The sequence below is a fragment of the Coturnix japonica genome, chromosome 2 (assembly GCF_054131305.1).
Source record: "Coturnix japonica strain WE chromosome 2, WE-NBRP24, whole genome shotgun sequence".
In the NCBI taxonomy this organism is placed as follows: domain Eukaryota; kingdom Metazoa; phylum Chordata; class Aves; order Galliformes; family Phasianidae; genus Coturnix; species Coturnix japonica.
Window position 1 is genome coordinate 88,971,400 of NC_140664.1, and position 8,243 is coordinate 88,979,642.

At 37.6% G+C, this 8,243-nt stretch overlaps 1 long non-coding RNA gene across 3 annotated transcripts in view; it reads right to left on the reverse strand.

Moving 5' to 3' along the window:
* LOC107309483 (uncharacterized) overlaps positions 1–5,363 on the reverse strand; it is a 40,811-nt gene extending 35,448 nt beyond the window's left edge. For 2 of the 3 annotated variants that reach the window (XR_014942859.1, XR_001553197.2), the window contains exon 1: positions 5,169–5,363. This is a non-coding gene — a long non-coding RNA (uncharacterized LOC107309483). Of the gene's footprint in view, positions 1–5,034; positions 5,148–5,168 lie in introns of those variants that run through there. The other variant, XR_001553198.1, reaches the window with a different exon arrangement.
* Between the last annotated feature and the right edge of the window lie 2,880 nt (positions 5,364–8,243).

The following is an 8,243-nucleotide window of genomic DNA, read 5'->3' on the forward strand; positions in this document are numbered from 1 at the left end:
TTATTCATGTTATTATTTGCATTACTCAACCTTACCTCAACTGTATTGGGACATCACTTGTTTTGGGCACTTCAGGTTTCATAAACCTGAAATGATTGTCTTCATCCGCAGGAGTTGAACTGACAAGTAATTTATTGGGCTTTAGCAAAAGTGTTTATGATTGAGCAGAGGGAAAAGTATGGTGTCTAGCAAGTCTAATGCAAATGTCTTGATACTAAATATTGTGATTTCAGCAGAGACAAGACAGACAGCACCAAAGGGTAAATGACTTACACTGATGACAAGAGCCCTTGAAGGAAAGAATTGGAATAAGACTGTAGACAAAACAGAGAACATACAGAATAAAAACTGCTTCTTGGCAATGGAAAACAAATCCCTCTGTCCTCATCCAGTCCTTGCTGTTTCTATCCAGCCTCTACTCACTTCTCTCTGATATTTGGACTGGCAGCTCACAAAAAGTTTTGTGGGCACATGAATGAAGTGTGTATGAAGTAGTTTATCTGAAAAAGCAGCCTGCGCATTTTGGAAGGGGATTCTTGGGATTTATTTCTGATTCACAGGGAAGGACATTACCATTGTTGATATTGTATTTATGAATACAAATTCTTAATGACCAACTGTTTGTAATTAATACTTTCAACTTACCTCCTGCCATTTGTAGAATTCAAAACCACTAGTTTCAAATAGTGCATAGGTTCCAAGGGCAGGATACAGGAGTATTTCAACCCTCAGGCAGTAGGAGCAAGCAAGGCTACAGGTTGGACATGCCTGCTTTAGAGCCTGTGTGTGCATTCTGGCATGATTTTAGGTATTTTCAGTAACTCAACAGCACTGTTCAGATTCTCCTGCATATGTACCAACAAGAGCATTCTCTGACCAACTTTGAGATCTCCTATTTTTCAGACTTTCTATCTGACAACTCCTATATAGAACTGGTGCAGGAAAATTAAGATGAGTGTAGCGCCAGTATTAAAAAGGCTTTGTGCTGCACACACTGCAAGACAGAAAGGAACTGCAGTGTGCCCATCTTCATTGCACAATTCAGCTCTTTTGTTTCAGGAAAGAGCAGAGACTCCTTTCATTGCCAAAGCCTCACCCCTAAGCAAGCTAACTTCTGGGAAAGCAGAATAATTTTTGTTCAAAATTTGTTAACACTGAGAACAATAAACAAAGACCAAACATGAAACACTAAATTTAAGCAGATATACTGTGATAAAGTTAAATGCAACTGAAAGAACACTAATAACAGAAAGCATCTGTCCCTTAGGGCATCTCTTGCTACCAGCTTCAGACACACTCTGATAAAACATACACAGATAAACACACACACACAGATTTGGTGCCCTTGTGGGCTTCCTCCACATTCTCTGATCTCTAATTGAGACAACACAGAGTTGTATTCATTTCCACAGTGTCACTTATCTAAAGACACAGAAACATTATCTTTACTCAGCAAAATGTACTTTGCTTTTGAAAATCACTTCATTGAATCAGGTGACCTGCTGCTGGCAAAGCAACGTGAAAAGGATTGGTGTGCACAGTTCACTTCTTTGAAACCATGTATAACCTAATTTAGTTCTATTGCTATAACAGATCCAAATATTTCTAATTCTCAATTAAAATTGTAATATGGAACAGAAAAAATAAAGCTCCTGCTTTTGCCATCTATTATTTTACGCACAATAATGTATTGAAATAATGTGTATCACAACATCATGAATCTTCCAGGAAGCCATGAAATGTTTCATTGACATAAACAAAACCAGATTATTTGATACAGGTACTCTTCAGGTACAGTGCTGTCTGCCTAAAATTGCCCAGAGCCTGAAGAGCAATTGCATTGCCACATAAAGATTTTTTAAAATCATAATTATAAAGCCATTCCTCAGAAGATGACCACACATTAAAGTAAGTTCCAGGTTAGAAAAAGCAAACCAGGATGCTGTATTGGTTGGGCTTATGTTTAGTTAGTTTAGAGTGAAAATTAAATTCTTCACAAAATTGTTCCTTTAAAGTGTATTTGACAGTAAGAGATCATTGCACTCATGGTTTCTTTTATAAATCTGTGTTTGTGACAAAGACTTGCCATAGCTGATAAGAAGGAACATTGATAGGACTTAAAAATAAATTTGATCCTGTTGGACAGAGCAGCATACTCCTTGTGAGAGAAAAAGTCATCTATTTTTAGTCAAGCTATGCTCCTAAGAAATGCATCTTCCCTCCCACACTAAGGACTTATTTTACTTTCACACCTCAGTGGACTGTTAGTAAAGCATTTCAAGCAGAAAATCCAGGAAGATTCAGCCAAGTGTACTGCAAACTTGAAAGTCACTCACCAAAATTTGCAGATGTTCTCTATAAGTTAGTTAAGTCCAATTCCTCCCTGATTAGTACACGTACTTCCTTCTCATTCTTTGGTTAAGTCCCCCATGTGCAGTATAAATCCTTTTTCAGTTAGTTTCTTTTTTCTTGTTTATGATATGAAAAAGTCATTGAAAATCTGCTTATTTAGCAAATTAACTTTCCAACAGCGTTCCATAGATAATATGCTGCTCAAGCTAAGCTTTAAAAAATCATGTTATATCTGATGAAGTTTTCTGCTATTAGCAAAGACATTCTACCCACAGAATAAATTAGGCATTTAGATACACCACTGAAGAGAAAAAAAAGCAATAAATGGCAAACACTTTTCATCATGCAACCTCTTTCTCAGTTCTATTAGAATGCTTGAAATATGCTTGTAATGTGCATAATAATTATCTGAAATGAAAATTTGTCATGACTGTAGTAAGTAGATTTTTAAAAATCATTTCATTGAAAGCAATTAAGCCATCCTCGAGCATAAGTTTATAGGAATACAGCACCATTAAAACTTCAGATATGCTTAGCCCTTTCTTTGAAGAGAGACAACCCTATGCTTGGGAAAATGTGTTTTGAAGGCAGCACAAGCACAGTCCCAGAAAGAAAGTAAGAAGATAATCAGAAATGATTTAGACTATTTGCACTTCTAGGAAAAACATCCATTTGCAAAAATTCAGTGCTTGGAAATATGTTCTAGCTAAAGTTTTCTGCAGATCTACTCAAAGTCACCTCTCAACCTTCCTAATAGGAGAGGTGTTCCAGCCCTCTGATCCTCATGGCCCTCCTCTGTACCTGCTGCAACAACTCCATATCTTTCATGTGCTGAGAGCCCCAGACTTGGATGCAGTACTCCATTTGAGACCTGAGGAGGACTGTGTAGAGAGAGACAGTTATCCTCCTCTTTCTGCTGGCTACCCATCTTTTCATGCAGACCAGAATACTGTTGGCCTTCTGAGCTGCAGAATCACACTGCTGGCTTCAGTGACAAGTCATGGACATACAGGTAAGTTGATACTCATCTGAGCCTTATAAAGAACTTGTTGCATCTTGTTGACTCAAACTCAGAATGGAATCTTCCTTAACTACTGTGCAAGCAACTTGTTGACTCATGCAACTAACCTCAACAACTGTCTGAGAATGAAAGAACAGAACTTTAGTGACTCAAGTTGGAAGCTGTAACACCAAAGGAAAACCATTCTGCAAAGGCAGAGCGACAGACTGTTTATCTTCACTTCCAGTCATGGCTCCTCACAGCTGATAAACATCAGTAAATGGAGGAGAGGGTCCACAACCACCAAAGACCCTCATCAAAGACACCAAAGAATCTTCTAGACACAAGTGGAGTACCACCCCTAAAGGCAGTCTTGGACTAACTGGACTACATAACTATGAACATGCACGTTTACCTTTGTTGACCGATCACCCATGGATCAAGACAGTGCTGGACCCAGGAGTGTTGCCCAATCCACCTGCAGGAACACTGAAGCTTCCCTATGTTTGTTTTATGGAACTTCCAAGGAGACAGGGAGCAGGAATGATGGAAGAATGACCTCTTCTCAACTTGGGACATCCTCTGCTGGTCTTGTTCCAGGAATTCACCTCCTGGCATTCACTGACTGAGAAGTCCAAAACAGACAAAGTCTTGCCTGCATGGTCTTATAAGGGCCTGTCAGAGAAGAGTGACCTCCCTCAAATTTCTGGCTACATTCTAGAGACACACGGTGTCTGGATATCCTTTCTCGTCATTAAGGTGCACTGTTAACTTGAGCTGCTTCTCCATCAGGATCCAGAGGTTTTTTTCCTGTAGAGTTGGACTCCTGTTAGTTTGTCCCCAGCCCACACTGCTGAATCAAAGAAATCAATATGTATATAAACTTAACAGCAGTGTTTTGTTACTGTTAAGCAAGATATTCTTTGTTGGGAGCACTGGGGTAGCATCATCAAGATAACTCACCAAGAATGCTCCACCAGCTGATCATTCATGACCATGTTATATTTTCACATATATATTCATTACATTCCCAAATTCATTATTCTATCCATCCCCAGTGATTGCCCAATAGATATAGCCTTATTTGGTGATCTTCACTGTCATCTAGCCTTCTAGCACCCTGATGGTCCACTTTCAGTCCACTGTTAGTCCTTGGGGCGGTCATTTACTTCCTCCCAACACTCCTTTTGTCCCAAAGATTGCTGTGGAATGCAAGAACAATTGGAGAAGTCTCTGCACACACAGATAAGGAAGACAAAGGGGAACATCTTGATGCTGTCGGTCACATTTTAGGCCTTCTGTTGTTTTTTCTTTTGCCTTGTTAAAACAGAACAGCCTTACAACATATCTCCCCATCTACAATACTTCATCACAATTATCAACAACAACATCTAAAGACTACTGTGGTGTTGCAAGCAAGTACTAACAGAATATTTTGCCTAATTACTTCTTCAAATCACTGCTCCGTGTGGTTTCTCCACTCCAAATGCAGAATATTGCTCCTGCCTACTCTTGATAATACTAGCTTAAGGCAGAACATACATGGCTAGCTTATAACATTTAAAGTATGTACTTGGGGTATTTAAGCCACAATGCTGATGTTTTAAAGGACTTGATAGAAGAAACATATATATATATTTGCCAACACAGAAAAAGCTGTATGATTTAGAGTTGAATTCTACCTTGCAGAAGGGCTGGCTTCTTCTTCTGTTAGTGACTTCTTTGCATCAAAACAGAATCAGTTGTTTAGGCAGCAAGGCTTCTGCATTCTAAATGAAGATTCCATAATTTCACCATAATTAGAGCCAACACATACATGGAGGTGTTTAAAATCCTTCCAGCACCAGTTTCCACATATCTCTGCTTCCCGGTATAAGTCTTCAGTACAGGCTGCCCTGGTTAAAATGCTAGCAAAGAAGATAGACGTCTCTGTCTCATTCACAGAGCCACTTTTGTGCAAACAGGGAAAAACTGGACGAGCTCAAAGCTCAAAGCTGAATGTTATCCTGTACTAACCTCTTGTGAAATTTTACTGCAAAGAAATTGTAGGGTCATGCTGTTCCTCAGTTAGTATGTGAAATATTTGTTGACACTTTTAACAATGTCAAGAATGTCACCTTCAAAAGGTCACTGTCAAGAGGAGTTTTTTAGCTGTGTGGTGAGAGTATCAAAGTTGGACTCTAGAATCAATCCTGTCTTTGCCTTGTAAGTAGACAATCAGATCAGGCAGTTTTAGGCATTCTTGTGGGAATCAAATGTTGTTTCTGCATTCAGAATAAGACAAGAATATTTTATTTCAAGGTCTCATTATATAAGTGAAGAAATTTGTAGTTATTAGGTAGAAGTCATAGGTACAAAGACTGCAGCTCCTGTCTGTCCAGCTGTCTGAAATAGAATTACTGATTTTTGGTGCTGGACAAATAAGTCCTGAGTAATAAAGGATCCAAAGAGGAGAAGTTAAAATAATTAACAATATGTTTGTTAATATGCCTAAACTAGTAACAATGTATGTTTTAGTGTTTTGTTGTACGCATTGTAAAAATATACAAGTCGTGACATACCTAAGGATGTGCCTGAAGAGATATCTGGAAGGTCTGGAATCAACGCCCCCCCGCCCCGGCTCTTTGTTTAACAAAGGTGTCTGGGACAGAATGGAAGAAGCTTTGAAGGGAATCAACATATCAGTACGATAAGAGTACCGAGACATCTTGGAAACAGAAACAGCAGGATGGCGACTGACAAGATAGCTAGTGAACTAACAAATTTCAGAATGTAATTAACAAATGCAAACCTCGGGTAAAATTGTAACCTGTAATACCCAACCAAAGGGGAGAGGGGAGGGGAAAACATATGGGAGAAAAGGTATAAGAACTGTAACATCGTGTCCATAGGTGTGCTTCTGCTATCAGGGCGCCTGCCATTGCAATCGCAAATAAAAACTGCTTTTATCAGAGATACCGTCCTGAACAAAAATTATTGAGGATATTTCCAACATTCTGAAAGTGACATCTTCGGGGTTCTGCCTTTTTGAGGACATGAACATGAGAATGCCACATGATATAAAAGATGACATAACTTAACCTAATATTTCTAAGATTTGATGTGATTTTTGACAGAGACAGCAATAAACAAAAGCAAACATTTAATCAAAAATAAAAGATTTTTGCATGCTCTAGATATGTGCTACCAAGATGGTGGCAAAACATTTCACTTCTTTTTCCTTTTAGTTCGAAACCTACAAATTGACCAAGCTGCTGCTTAAGACATTTTTCAAGTAAATTACTTTAAGGTAGCTACATTTAAAGATTCACTGAAAGATTAAATAGTAATTATCATTGCAGATGGCTCAAGCTAAAGAGAACTCTTCACTTCACAGCAGCAATTAAAGGACGCAAACTTGCTAAGATGGATAATGAACAGGATATAAAGTACATAAGTATCATATTGAAAATCAATGAAACACTCCCTGTAGATTCGATCCAAAAAAGACTGAAGAAGTAGAGAGTGTTCAGAAACAAACAATGAGAATTGCTAGGTGTATAGCATTCAGGAAACTGTTTTATGAAGAGATATTATGAGATCACTATTGAGTAAGGTTGGAAGATGATTCATACAAGTCACAAGCTAACATGAGAAAGGCAGCAAAAGAGATGTATGTAGATACAGGTACAATTCTGGTATAGAAATAGCATGTGCATATAATCATCCTTCAGTCCCATATGAACAGAAGTAATAAGTATGTACAGGTAAGATTATCTAAGAATTCTCACCTTCTGTATCTTTGTTTCTTCCTCACATTTTATATGTGGAATTCAGGAACAAGGTTATAAAAGGCTTTGGGTTAGCTAAGAGTTTATTTTCAAGTTCCAGTACCTATAAAAAATATGAATTTCCTGAGTTTTATATTAATTAAATGAAAATATGTTTGCTTGTTGAATGCATTCTCAGAAGACAACTGAAGTCAGAAGCTTAGTAGGATTTTAAGGCAAGGCAAATGCCTTGTCTGCAGTGCAGAAAGATGGGGAAGTATCCTATTTCATGTCTTTTCTACAGTTTTGGTTAGCCTCCACAAACTGGTGTTTTAGAGACCTTCCTGTGGAAAGTGGCACAGCTGAAAGAATTTGTGTTGAAGCTAGCACTTATTGAAAAAAAAAAAGAAAATGGAATAGCAGATGAAGGGATTTAGACATAGTAATAATGAAGAGAAAAAAACAAATAAGTCAAACACTTGATGAATCTTTAGTGACATGACAAGAGATGAATAGATATAAAATATGTATGCATAAACACGCACATCCACTCAAGGAAACATTTTCTTCCACTTGTTTTATTCTCCAGTTCTTACTCATCATCTTATTAAAAAAAAAAAAAAAAAAAACAGCAAAAATAATGCAGTATATTGTGTACAAACCTATCTTCTTGTCCAGAACTGCATCATCTGGCTTGGCTATGTACTTGATTTTTCCAGAGAAGCCTCTAAATATGCTATTTTTAAAGTTCTGTTTGAGCCTGATTAAAAAAATAATAATAAAAAAGAATAAAAATTAAAAAAAAATTGAATGTTCTTATAGGTAAAGTGAAAGTTGCAGAATCTTCAGGTAGCTTAGAAACAAACTTTTAGTGAACATCAAACACTTGCTGATGTGAGATTTGTCACCTTGCCACATCAAGGTAGCCCAAAAACAGACTCACAGAGAAACTGTAGAGTGAAAGGCACAAGTATTAGTGATAATATTTCATAGGCTCTTACTGAAGATCTCAAACATTTTCTTCCTTACTCGTGATTATTTAGCACGTCCCTCTAGGTTTCAGGACAACCGGAAGTCTTCATTTTAGGAAAAATTCCAAAACTGTCACAGCAGCTATTTCATCATTGCCAGACTAATGCTAC